We start from the raw sequence: 13,832 nt of genomic DNA, 5'->3' as shown, positions 1-13,832 counted from the left end.
TCAGAGCAATAGATCTTGACACTGTAGCTCCGACCAAAAATATTGTAACTTGGGACATTCCTATAGTGTATATAATAAAGTGCCCTGTTATTATCCTCTGTGATAATGATCTGAGGCTGTTTTACCACCCTAAAAAGTCGTTTGTTGGTATAGCAGGTGAAGAATTATATAATTAGGGCTCCTGGTTTTCTGATATTTTTTATTTTTTTACATTTTAGTCTGTATTTATCCATATTTATTTTTTGGTATTTGTTCATAGTTATTTATTTTGTTTTTCGGGAACAAATGGAGTGACAAAGTGGTATGTTTCCACATTTATTTGACTGATGAACATTAATTTCTTTGAAGCCTGTCACATTTTAGCAAATTAAGCAGCCAAATATAAAAAAACACTACACCCCAGGTACATTTTACCATAATACTTCATTTATTTATATTAACGTAGGCCTGTATTTAAGGAATTCCTATCCTATTTTTCAGTTTCCAACTCTGTCTATCTGCTGCACTGTTGGCCCATAATTCAGTCCTGATTGCATGAGGGAGCTTGGTTGAGCTCACCACATATATACACTATACCACCATGCCCATGATACTCTCTTGGAATGTTAATGGCACGCTAGAGTGCATCAAGAGATCAGCTATTCTGCAGTATTTTAAAAGATACTGCCCTGGTGTTGTTCTGCAGGAGACCCACTTGGTTGGTACCCAGTGTACACTTTTCAGTCGTTTTGGCTATGACCAGGTGTATCATGCTAGATTTTCCAAAGGCTCGAGAGGGGAGCCCTCATGCTCCAGAAGTCGCTGCCCATGTCAGTGGCCAGGACCCACGTTGACCCCCAGGATAGATACGTTGGCATAGATAGCCATCTGGCCAGCAAACAGGTCAACTTGCTTTACTGTAATGTCCCTCTACAGTTGCTATGCCCCACTTTGACTGAGCTGCAGAACTTACTGTTGACCATTCCACAGGGTACTACAATTATAGGGGGCGAATTATAGCAGACTCTCTGGGCCTATGTGACAAGTGGTGTTCTTGGCACTCTCCGATGAGAGCGTTCACTCATCAGTCTGCATCCCACCACACAGAGGCGCGGATGGATCTCATATGGCTCCTGGCGGTGGATCTCTTGACCTTGACTTTGGTCCAGATTCTTGCCCATGGTATCTCTGACCATGCTTCCATTTTGATGGGCTAGGGCGCTTCCTAACAAACCCAGCGCCTGATGAGGTGCTTTAGCGCATGGTACTTGAAAGACCCTGAGTGTGTTGACTTCATAGACCAAGCGCTAAAGAACTACTTCAGGGAAAATTCCGGGTCAGTGGCCTGACACTCTGGGCATCTGTAAACCCTGCCTGAGGGGAATTATCAAAGGAGATGTCAGGTGGCAGAAGCCCGGCAGGCCCAACTGAAAACTGGGTTGGAGAGCAGGATAGCGGACCTGGAGTGTTGGGATCTGCGGTCAGACTGGGGAGAACTAGGACAACAGCTGGCGCTCCTACACACAGAGTTCGGACAGGTGTCCCTCGGGGAGGCTAGACAGTGTTGGCCGGCCTTGACAAAGAGAGTATACGAGCTGGGTGACAAGAACGGGAGGCTGCTGTATTGGTGGGCAACCCTTGACGTCTTGCCCGGGTGGTGCTGCTCATCAGGGACCAGACTGATTCTATACATGAGGAGGCGCAGATGATCGCTCATACTTTCACCTCCTATTACAAAGATCTCCATGTGTTGGTCCCTCAACCCCTAGAGGAACAGGAGAACCCCCATCCTGAGGGATATCCCACCGCTCTCCATCCCACCTGCGCTGGCTAAAGAGTAGATCTACGTTTCACAAAGGAGGAGGTTGAAGACAACATTTCAGGCCTTCATTCTGGGAAAACCTCTGGCCCGGATAGGTACCCCATTGAGTATTAAGTTTCACTCACACCTAGTGCCCCATATGTTGAGTGCGTATGAGGAGGCCCTTCAATGTGGCTTCTTCGCCCCGGGTCTTGATTGCGCCACGAACGTTGTCATACTCAAAGGTGACTTACCCCGGGATTAATGTTTATCCTTTTGCCCCATTTAATTGATAACGTAGATTTAAAATATACGTGAAGATTCTGGTGCCCTGACTAGCCCACATGTTGCCCCATTTGATCCATCCTGATCAGTGCGGGTTTATGCTGGGCAGGAGTACAAGTCATTGTGTACAGCTGGTCCACCTGGTGATGTCACAGAAGGAGAGACTGGGGCGGATTGGCACTCCTGTTGGTAGACTTCCATAAGGCTTTTGAAACCCTGGCCAGGAACTTCCTTGAAGATGTCCTGGTGCGAATGGGCTTTGGTCCGACATTTCAGAAAATGGTCTACCTCCTTTACCATGACACGTTGACGCAGGTGCGGGTTAATGGCGTAATGTCATACCCCTTACTGATATGATGTGGGATGCACCAGGGATGCCCTCTCTCCCCTCTGCTATTTGCCCTGGCCATCGAGCCATAGGCTTGCTTTCTACACTGTGACCCTCTCATCTGTGGTTGGAGATGTGGGGGTCAGTTATGAGGATTGCGTGTCCCTATAGACTGACAACATATTGGTGTTCCTGGGGGAGCTCCAGGATTCGTTGTCTAGAGCTCTTGATGCTGTACAGCGAAGCCTCTGGGTTGAGATTGAATCTCAGGAAGTCGCTACTAGTGGAGGTGCGAGGAAACGTTGGGGGCAGTGCCTGGTGCCCGGATATTCCTGTGAGGCAGAATGCATTTAAATATTTGGGAGTCCACCTATCCCCTCTCCAATATCTGGCTTGGAAGCTAAACTTTCAGCCCCTATTCCGGGCTCTCGCCGGGGAGCTGACTTGCTGGCGTCGCCTGCCGCTGAACCCATTGGGCCATAATGCCCTCTTCAAGATCTGTCTCCCTCACTATTTGTATGTCCTGACAAACGTCCCACATTTGGTGCCTCGTACCTGGTTCAAGTTCCTCACCTCCAAACTCGCCTCCAATTATATGTGCAGGAGGGCTACAGAAAGTGGCTTTTTGCTCTGCAAGGAAATCTCCCTATGAAGGTGGATTTGGGACCAGAAATCTACATATACTATCTGGCTGCTCAATTAGTGCTGGTCAATGAATGGTTTACTGGTAGGTGGGATGACCCAGCTTATTGTCTGGAGCTCTATTGTCTGGGGTTCGACGGCTTGCTGTACAGCGGTCGAACCCCACTGGCCATCCCCCTGACAGCACGCGGGTGGCTGTGCAGTGCTGGAGGGTGGACTTATGGCTAACGGGGTGGGACCGGCTTTACCAAGTTGAGGCCCTTGTGGCAGGGCACATGGTTGTGGCAGGTATCCCAACTGAGGGGCTTTAGGCAGTGGGACACCATTGGGATTACCTAGCTGGGGGACGTGTATGATGATGACCACCTGACATCCTTCCAGCAGTTGAAGGATCAATATGCCCTGGCCAATACCCAGTTCTTTCGCATACCCCAGCGGCGCCATGCCCCACGGGCCCATCTGCTGTCTGACCTGTCCCTTCCGGATCATAGCCCTCGTGAGGCAAACTTTTTATGGGCCACCTTGGGAAGACAGCCATTACCCAAGTCCACCGCTCACTGCATACAAATGCTCCTGACGGCCTTGCCAGCTCTGGAACAGGTGGGCAGCCTGGGTGGAGGAGCTGGATGAGGACAATTGAAGAGAGGTTTATCTTCCACCCAGAGAACTGGCCATATCCGTATGCCTACGGATGGTGTAGATCCAACTACTTACATATGACATACTTGTCCCCAGTATGCCTTCAATGCATATGCCTGGCGACATCCCCTGGCTGTCTGAGGTGTAGTCACCTGGAGGCGCACCTAATGCACGTTGCCAGGGAATGTTGGGAGGTGCGTCCCTTTTGGGAAGCGGTGGAGCGAGAGATTTCTGAGGGTTTGGGGTGCTTGGTGGAACTGACTGTTAAGGTGGCGCTGCTAGGACTTTTGGAGGAGTTTGGGAGGGGGACCGAGAACTGATCGAACCTTTGTGGGGGTTGCATGCCTGGTGACCAAAAGAGACATTCCACAGTCAGGGAGAAGCCTGGTGTCACCATTGGGGTCAAAATGGCAAGCTGGGGTGGACTGGTGCTATCAATTAAAAAAACAAAACACAATATATGAAGTGGGTGGTTACTCTTGGAAATATGGCAAAAAGACCTATCCAGCAGGTTAAAGACAGTGTCGGGTTGAGAGACAAAAATAAAATCCTCAAAATGAGATCATGCTATAGATGATTTGAGGAAAAACATGAAGATTTAGAGGTGAGGTGATGTCATAATCTGCGCATCATTGCTGTGCACGAATCTACGAACACTTGAAAGATGGAAATTTATATAGAAGACATGCTGACCACACTATTTGGCAGGAGACTGCTCTCAGCAGCGTATATATATATATATATATATATATATATATATATATATATATATATATATATATTAACCTTTCTATTGTTTATGCAGTGGGAAAAAAAGTTAAAAGAAAACACTGGCATAAGCAGAGCACACCCTTGGTAGGTCTTTATAAACTACATGATCATATTGTGCAGCCTTCATGACGGCACGGTGAGTCAAGCAGTTATCACAGTTAAGTGGACAGATCTGTCCCTGGCACCAAGACTGGTGCCTGGAGCCGCTCTGAGACGTATGGGTGGACGAATCCTCAGTTACAGGGATTGGTTTGTGATCCTGCACATGGCAGAGAAGAGAAAAGATCTTCAATATGATGACATCTGTTTTAGGGGGTCATTACAACCCTGGCGGTCGGTGTTAAACCGGCAGTAAGACCGCCAACAGGCTGGCGGTCTTACTTTGTGGAATTATGACCATGGCGGTTACCGCCTTGGTCATCCGCCGGTTCTCCGTTCCACCCGCCAGGGCGGAGACGATTGCTGGGCTGGAGACCTGGGTCTCCAGCCCGGCGGCCGTCACAATACCGCCGCCGGTATTCTGACCCGGCTTACCGCCGTGGATTCCCAGCGGTAGGAACCGCCATGAAATCCATGGCGGTAAGCACTATCAGTGCCAGGAATTTCCTTCCCTGGCACTGATAGGGGTCTCCCCCACCCCTCACCCCCACCCCGACTCCCTCCCCTACACCCCCCACCACCCCTGCCACTCCCCAAAGGTGGCAGAGCCCCCCTCCCCACCCCGACATTACCATACACATACACACCCGACACGCACACAGGTATCACAAACACACACACGCGCACACACCGACATACATGCCAACATCCACACACACAGTCAGACACGTACACCCACATTCAAACATTCACGCAAACATCCATACAGACATACCTACAGACATACACGCACTCATTCCCAAAACACGCAACACCCCCGCAAGCATACACGCTCTCACACACCCCCTCTACATACACAGACGCACACCCCCATGCACCCACACAACACCCCCCACCCCTCTCCCCTAACGGACGATCGACTTACCTGTTCCGTCGATCCGCTGGGAGGGGACGGGAGCCATGGGGGCAGCTCCGCCGACACCACACCGCCAACAGAACACCGCCGCGCAGAATCACAGGACGTGATTAGCTGGGCGGTGTTCTGTTGGCATGGTAGTGGAGGTGGAGCAACCTCCACTTCCCCGCCGCCCGCAAGTATGGCTGTTGGCGGCTCTCCGTCAGAAAAACGACGGAGGGCAGCCAACGGTCATAATACGCTGAGCGGCAAACCGCCACTACTGGCGGTCTTCCGCACGGCGGTCCCTTACCACCGAGGTTGTAATGACCCCCTTAGTCTTCCTGGATTTTACAGTTGTGGTGCAGAAACCATGGAGAGTCTACATTGCAGAGTAAAAGGGGCTCCATCAACTGGGCTGGGTCTATGCCATACTGCACCCAGCCAAACTGCAGATCCACTATGGAGGCAAAGCACATATCTGTACCAATCTCTAGGTCGTCAAGAAAAACTTCAAGTCCAGCAGTGCAACTAAGCCTAGATAAAATGAGTGATCTTTGCAGGATAAAGCATTGTCCTTCATGGACGGCAGTGACTAATAGCATGATAATACCCCCTGCACAGGGGAGATGGGAGTTGGGTATTGTCTACTTGAAGTGGTAGGCTGACACCCTTCCGATACACGATGTCGAACTTCTAAACTTTGTGAAAGCACTAATTTCTGCTAGGCTATTTAGATAACTAGATTTTCACTATAATAGATCTATATGCATAATGTGATACTGAACTTAATATAAGGCTAGGAATATTCTAGATTGTGTAGCCCACTGGGATTCCGAAGAATCTGGGATTGGTGCGCCCTCCTCCTGGCCTTTACTCCATCCTTTCTTTTCCAGGCATAGGCCATGTAATTTATAGTGTGATGCTCTGATTTGAAATATTTAGCTGTGAGTTCAGTCACAAATAGGACTCCTAATGATACTAGAGGCCGTGACTTGTAAGGAAATGGTACATACAAGTGGGTGGGCCAGAGAGTGCTGGCATGGATGTGTCCCCTCACCCTCTTCTGTGTAATGCAGTACATTGTACGTTACAGTGTTTTTTCTTGTGGAGTTTGTTCGAAGTCTGAGTAAAGGGGGCTATTCAGTGACATTTGGATCTTTCAGTGTGGGAGAGATATAGGACTTGTTTGTTTGGGGACTGGTACAGAGGCTACTTGAAAAATTCTGGAAATATAGTAATATGGTACTAAAAGGGCTGGTGTGACCATTGTTTCTATTCAGCAAACAATACATACTCCAGAATGATGCCCTCATACTCGGGGGAGGCCTGCAGTTCCAGCCCAGGTGCACAATGAGATAGAGAGGGTAGATATAGTGCAAGTGATATTAGAGGGCAGCCAAGTGATACTGGTTAACATTTGTGACCCTAACATTAACTACCCGAGTTTTTAACAAGTTATTGGCTGCATGTGTTCTTGACCCTACATTAAACCTGTTCATTACTACCACCAGACGACCTCCAGACACTGTACATGTGCTGAACATATTTCAACATTACAAACTATTGGACTGGTGGTCAACAGAAACCCAGATGGGAGGGGGTACACATTTCACTTCTCTGTACACTAATCAGAATCTTCAATTGACTAACACCTTCTCACGTGTGATGTTTGCACTTGAGTGCCTGAGACAAGAATGCAGACACACACATGCTATCAGACCACTCCCTCTGACCCTAGTGCTAACATTTCCCACTAGTAGTAAAACATGGAAGTTCCCCTCGGAGACACTCATGTATGTAGTGCTTAAATAGGAGAAGAGACAAGCTATTAAATATTTTGAGCTGAATGTGGGATTGGTCTTGAGCACTGGGGTGGAGTGAGACACCTTCAAGGCCTATATTAGAGGGGTGTGAATCTCAAAACATTCCAGAGAATTCTGACAGCTATGTAAACGGCTTTTGATAGGCTAGAAATGGATCTTAAAACTCTGAAAGAACTGCATACAAATTGGATTTCCAAGAAGTAGTTTAGTAAATATGCTAATGCAGTGGTTCTTAACCTTTTGACTTCTGTGGACCCCCACGTAATCATTATTGGAATCTGGGGACTCCCACTGAGTCCTGGAAGCCAGAGACCCCGGCTTAAGCAATTTCGATTATTTGAAACTCAATAAATACACAAAAATAGAGAAACAAACATTCATCAAAGAAAAACACAAATGATTACATTTTATTTTATTCACAAACAATTAAAACATTTTAAAAAAATCATATTAATGGGAAGGTATGGGCTCTTCTAAATTCAACTGAGGCCACTCATTGTCCATACCATAGTCTGTTTGATGCATTTGCACTGCTCTCACGAATCAATCTGAGGACACCAACTTAAATTTCAGCCTTTAAATGCAAATTTCTCATATTTACTGTTTAATGCTTTAAAAGTTTTAATATTACAAACTACTTATTTCTTTACCTACACATTATTAATGTGTTGGTATTTAATTTTACAAATGCAGACCCTCTGAGTAGGCGTTCCAGACCCCGAGGAGTCCCCGGACCACAGGTTAAGAACCACTGTGCTAAAGTAAGGAGATACGGAGAAGATGAGCATCCAGGTCAGATGCTAGCCAGATTGATAAACCCTCAGTGGGCTACCCGAGAGAGCCTGTAAACAGAGGATGGCAAGAAGAGTGTATGTAGTACAACTGCAGAAACCTTAACAGTATTTACTGAGTATTACTGGTGGTTATATGATGCTCAGGGGGACATGTCAAAGAGCGACATTACAAACTGTTTGGATAGTGTGACAATGGCATGGCTGTTATCAGTAGCTCACATAAGAGGCCATAAAAGCTACAGCTGGAGGCAAGGCGCCTGGCAGTGATGGCCTAACAGTGGAATTATATAATAAAATATTCCGATCTACCAAGCCCTCGCCCCCCCCAAACTATTAGATGTGTTTGAAGAGCGGCTAGAGAGTCTGGAATTCTTCCTTCTTCCGTGAGCGAGAGACTACGACACCAATTCTCTAACTGAATAAGCATCCTACCTTTTCCTCCTCATCCTAAAGGCTGCTATGGCTAAAGAACATTGACAAACATACTTACTAAACTGACAGCACTAGGATGAATGCATTACATCTTGGGACTGGTGCTTTTGAAGCAGACCAGTTTTATTCCTTGTCATTCCACATCCAATAATCTTCATATATTTTTCGTCCTAATGTATCAGATCTTCCTGTTTCTCTCAGCAGCAGTGATGATACTACACATGTAAATGATGGTTGATTCTTTAGAGTGGCTTTATATGTTTGCAGTAATTCGGAGTTTGGGATTGGGGAGGGTATAGTGGGATAAGGTTCCATCCTGTACAAGGCCCCCGTGGAGACCATGTGAGCGTGAATGGGAGTATATTGCACCTCTGGAAATTATAAGAGGCAGTAGACATGGGTCTCTACTTCTATACCACTCCTGTTAGTCATCGCCAGGGAGCCACTGGCTTTTACCCATTGGGAACACCATACTAATAGGGGACTCTGGTTTGGTGGTAGAAACTACTTGGTTTCCCTGCATTCTGATGTTATATTGCTATATTTTAGGGAACCAGCAGATAACATTTTCCCTGTAGTGAGAGATGTCCTCAGATTTGGAAGGATATCTGTATTGCAAATTATTTGGGTTCCTATTGCTATATTTTAGGGAACCAGCAGATTACATTCCCCCTTAGTGAGAGATGTTCTCAGCTTTGGAGGGATATCTGTATTGCAGATTATTTGGGGTGAGTCCGAGCTACTTCCCCTGATGCTGAGCATAACTAGACCTACCATAGGTTTCCCACTGCAGTGCAGGACTCGGTGAAGTATTTGGGAATTGAGATACATACATAGGAGTGCTACTGGGAGATAACTATGCTCCTGTAGTCTATAAAATGTAGGTAATGGTGGGAAGGTGGATAACTCTGCCTCTGTGGTATTATGCAGTGAGACTGGTTAGGCTTCACTATGTAATACCTTCACGTAACCCCCAATAGGTCCTTTGGATTCACACTAATAAATCCTTAGAGCAGTCCGGGTAGTGTGACACTGAGCAATCAGGCTTTTCTAGAAGAACATATGTTAGGCATTTCAAAGTACTATCATGGAAGATTAGTACTTGATACAACTCGAAAGAAATCAGACACCAATTTATAAAAATAAAGCAGAATTTTATTTAAAATTCGGACAGACAGTTGATTTTTACATGGCTTGTAGGGCCCGGGTGTAGAGTTGTCCTGGCTGTCTGTGGTTCTGAACGCGCAAGCTGGTTTTGCCGCTTGGACGGTGCTGGTGAGGGAACGGGTGCAAAATCTCAACAATGGAGCCACTGGGGCATCGGGCTGAAGATGCTGCTGTGTTCCTTTGAGGTATAGCATCAAACAAAGTTATTGGTAGCCCGACTGGCCACCAACAAGCCTTGCAGTAGCAAATTCAGCATTTAGTTACTTTGACGTCCTAGAGTCCGGGGGGGAAACAGTATCCTCCTGAAACTTGCTGGAGGTCAGGACTAAATTTCCCACAATGCACTAGAACATTTATTTTTGAGAGATCCCCTGGCGGGCCTGATGAGCAGTGATTCTTTGATTCTGAGAGGGCATTTCTTGCACGCTGCTACAGGGGACTAGTACCTCTAGTCAAAGGGAGTTCTGGTGCAGCCTTTTGTGTGTACAGGGGTTCCTCTTTACTTTGGAGCTGGTCTCTGGGCCACGATAAGTTGTATTTGTGTAGTTGCAAGTTGGTAGCCACAGGTGCAGTCTTTGATGATTTTCCTTTGGGCTGGACATGAGGTCGCAGGCTCGGGTCTCTTCTTTGTCTTTTGTTGCAAGTTGATCAGATCCCATGTTCTGGTGCCAGGGGAGCACTTTAAATCCTAGATTTAGGGGCCTTGGGGGTGTGGGTGCTGGTAGCCAATGGGCTACTAGCTCCAGTGGCGAATCTGCGCCTGAGGTGACCACTTCCTTTGGAAGGTAGCACCTTTTCTAAGCAGTGACCTCTGTTCTGCCACTTTTAAAAATGGCTGAACCATCTTTGGCTTTACAGACCATGTAGCCCACCATAGGGGCGTTGTTAGCCTTCTGGGGGTGTATGCCTCCCAACTACCTACTTTTCCTGGTTGCCGGGGTTGCAAATGTGCCCGGGGCGGGGGTGTGGCTTTGTCCTCCTCTGGGAGGTAGCCCACTTGTATATCAGAGGAGATGTGGCCTTTCAAGCTCTCCGCCTTGATGTGCCACTTCACTAGCCATCCTGCCAGGGAGGGAGGTGGCACCTCCTGTCCAGGCAGGCATTTGTTTCTGACTCCTGGCGTGTTCACACCTCCTGGCAGGGGGTCATATTCCTATCTAGGTGGCAGCACCTGCAGGCTGTCAGCAAGGGCACAGGAAAGGCTGGAGAAGCCAGATGGGAAACCTCTAAGGTAGCCATCTGGGTGCATGGTGCATTAAATCTGACTTGGGTAAAAAGTTGGGTTTGATGAGACAAGTTGTTTGATACCAAACATGACACTTTTCAGTGGGACCATAATGGAGTTGTCAACCTTGGAATGCCCAGGTGCCAGCCCATATTTTCCTCTGGTTCCCTGAACACTTATAGTAGCCCTCAATGGAAAGAGGCTACTGTAGAGACATATAAGCTTGCACTGATACGTCCACACCTTTAACATAAAGCCCCTGCCTCCTGAGCTAAGGAGGCTTACCTTAGGGGTGAGCGTCATATATTACAGATAGTACTGTGACCTTGGCACTCTTGGCTAGGGTAAAGTCACGTTTGGGCAGTTTACACTGTTCATGCAGTCAGCAATGGCAAGACTGTTGTCATCTCTTTACTTGGGTCACTCAGAGTGGCACAATCAGTGCTTCAGGCCATGGTGACCCCTTTAACTCCTATGCCCTGGGTACCACTGGTACCATTTACCAGGGACTTACTAGGGAGTTAAAGTCCTTACAAATTGGGGTTACCAATTTTCATGTATCATATTTTAGGGAGACACCACTGGTACTGGGGCATGGTAAGCAGACTCCAGTGCACTTTGAGTCATAACCATCAGCACTGGAGAAATAAGTGTGGTGGTGACCATACAAAAAGGGCACTTTTCTACACTGTAAATGGCTGGCAGGGCGGTGCTGATTAAAATTGTTCTGCTCCCCGAAGATATTCTATCTCTCTTAATATCCCAATATTTGTAAATAGATCATTATTGTAAATTCTGTGTACACTGCTTGTAAAGTTAGTATGGGTGGGTAAGCAGCCACGCCCTCAGTCAGGACCTTCCAATGTTATTCTATGACAGGGGAAGATTCTCTCTTCCCTACTTGGAGCTGTATTTTTGGGGGGTTCATGCACAATATACAAATCACTGGTATCACAGAGCCAAACTGCTGCTACATGCAATAGTAGAAATAAGATGGTTTCCCTATATCCGTTAAACACTTGGGGCCTGATGTTCGAAATTTCTATTCTCAAAAAGTGGTTGCAAATTGTGTGTTTACATTTTGCGAATGGAAAGGAATTTTGCGAACTACTAATAGGTTGGTTCACAAAATTCCAAATTATATTGGCACACAATCCTTACTATCAAATCAGTTTTATGAGATAGATAACTTGCAACTCGCTATGATTGGATGCGTTCACATGGATGGTTTTTATTTTATTTAAATCTTGATATTTAACCCCTTCGTCGACATGGACGTAATGGTTACGTCCATGGCAGCGCCCGTGTGGCGCCATGGACGTAACCATTACGTCCTGGGACTGGGCCTCGGGGGAAGCGCTAGCGCTCCCCCCGAGGGCCACCCCCCCAGGCCAGGGCTGAAAGGGGAATCACTTCCCCTTTCACCCCCGCCCCCCCATGACATCAGCGCGCGATCGCGCACTGATATCATGAAAGGGTGAAAGACGCGCTGGAAGCCATTTGCTTCCAGCGCATCTAAGGAGAAGGTGAGTTTTTCACCTTTGTGCGGGGGGATGCCTCTTTGAGCATTCCTGCTGCCCGATCGCGATGCGATCGGGCAGCAGGAATACCCACTAGACACCAGGGATTTCTGTGTGTGTTTTTAGTGTGGGGGAGCGACCCCTTGGGCAAGGGTCGCTCCCCTTTGGGGGCCAATGTATTTTTCGTCGTTTCTGCCCCCCTTGGGGGCAGATTGGCCTTATTTTTAGGCCGATCTGCCCCCAAGGGTGGCAGAAAGCCACTAGACACCAGGGATTTTTTTTTTTGTGTTGGGGGCGGCCCTTTGGGCAAGGGTCGCCCCCAGGGGCCCATATGTATTATTGGGCAGTTCTGCCCCCTTCGGGGCAGATAGGCCTATTTTTTTAGGCCTTTCTGCCCCCAAGGGGGGCAGAATCCCCATAGCGCCAGGGATACTATATGTGTGTGTGTGTGTGTGCTTTGAGTGGGGATGTGGCCCCTAAGGCATGGGTCGCTCCCCTTGGGGGGGGGGGGCAATGTATTTATCGTCGTTTCTGCCCCCCTTGGGGGCAGATTGGCCTTATTTTTAGGCCGATCTGCCCCAAGGGGGGCAGAAAGCCACTAGACACCAGGGATTTTATTTTAATTTTAATTTTTTTGTGTTGGGGGGCGGCACCTTGGGCAAGGGTCGGCCCCATGGGCACAAATGCATTATTGGGCAGTTCTGCACCCCTTGGGGGCACATAGGCCAATTATTTTTTAGGCCTTTGGGGCAGAATCCCCATAGCTCCAGGGATAATGTATGTGTGTGTGTGTGTGTGCGCAATGTAATCTGGGCGATTTCTGACCCCCCTCCCCCCCCTTTGGGGCAGATTGGTCTATTTTTTGTAGGCCCTTCTGTCCCCCGGCGGGGGGGGCAGAAACCATGAAGATGCCAGTGATTTTTTTTTCTTTCTTTTGTTCTTTTTTGTGTTGGGGGGTGCCCCCTTGGGCAAGGGTCGCGCCCAAAGCCCAAAAAGCACTATTGGTCAGTTCTGCCCCTCTTGGGTTCAGATCGGCCCAAGGGGGGTAGAATCCACTTAGCGCCAGGGATCATGTGTGTGCTATGTGTGGGGGGGGTTGGCCCCTTGGGCAAGGGTCACCCCCAAAGGGGGCAATATATTCTATGGCATTTCTGCCCCCCCTTGGGGGTAGATTGGCCTATTTTGTTTTAGGCCCATCTTCCCCCAAGCAGAGAACACTAGACACAAGGAAAAATTTACAAATGGTTGGTGGCGGGGTGTTTGTCAACTGGCGAAGTATTTGCTTTTATGATAATAACAGTTTTTCTCCTTTTTGTTCTAGTTCAAAGCTTTTGCTTTTGCTGACTTTGCTGTGGCTTGTTGTAGTTTTGGCAGTAGTTGTCCTGCGGTTTGCGTAGTTGCATGTTTTAGGTAAGTAAATAAATTTACT

General features: G+C 47.7%; 1 protein-coding gene across 1 annotated transcript in view; it reads right to left on the bottom strand.

Annotated features, from left to right (window-relative positions):
* SPMIP8 (sperm microtubule inner protein 8) overlaps positions 1–13,832 on the bottom strand; it is a 155,618-nt gene that overhangs the window by 839 nt on the left and 140,947 nt on the right. The gene's annotated exons all lie outside the window — the stretch shown is intronic.

The sequence above is a fragment of the Pleurodeles waltl genome, chromosome 12 (assembly GCF_031143425.1).
Source record: "Pleurodeles waltl isolate 20211129_DDA chromosome 12, aPleWal1.hap1.20221129, whole genome shotgun sequence".
In the NCBI taxonomy this organism is placed as follows: Eukaryota; Metazoa; Chordata; class Amphibia; order Caudata; family Salamandridae; genus Pleurodeles; species Pleurodeles waltl.
This window is presented reverse-complemented; position numbering and strand designations above follow the sequence as displayed.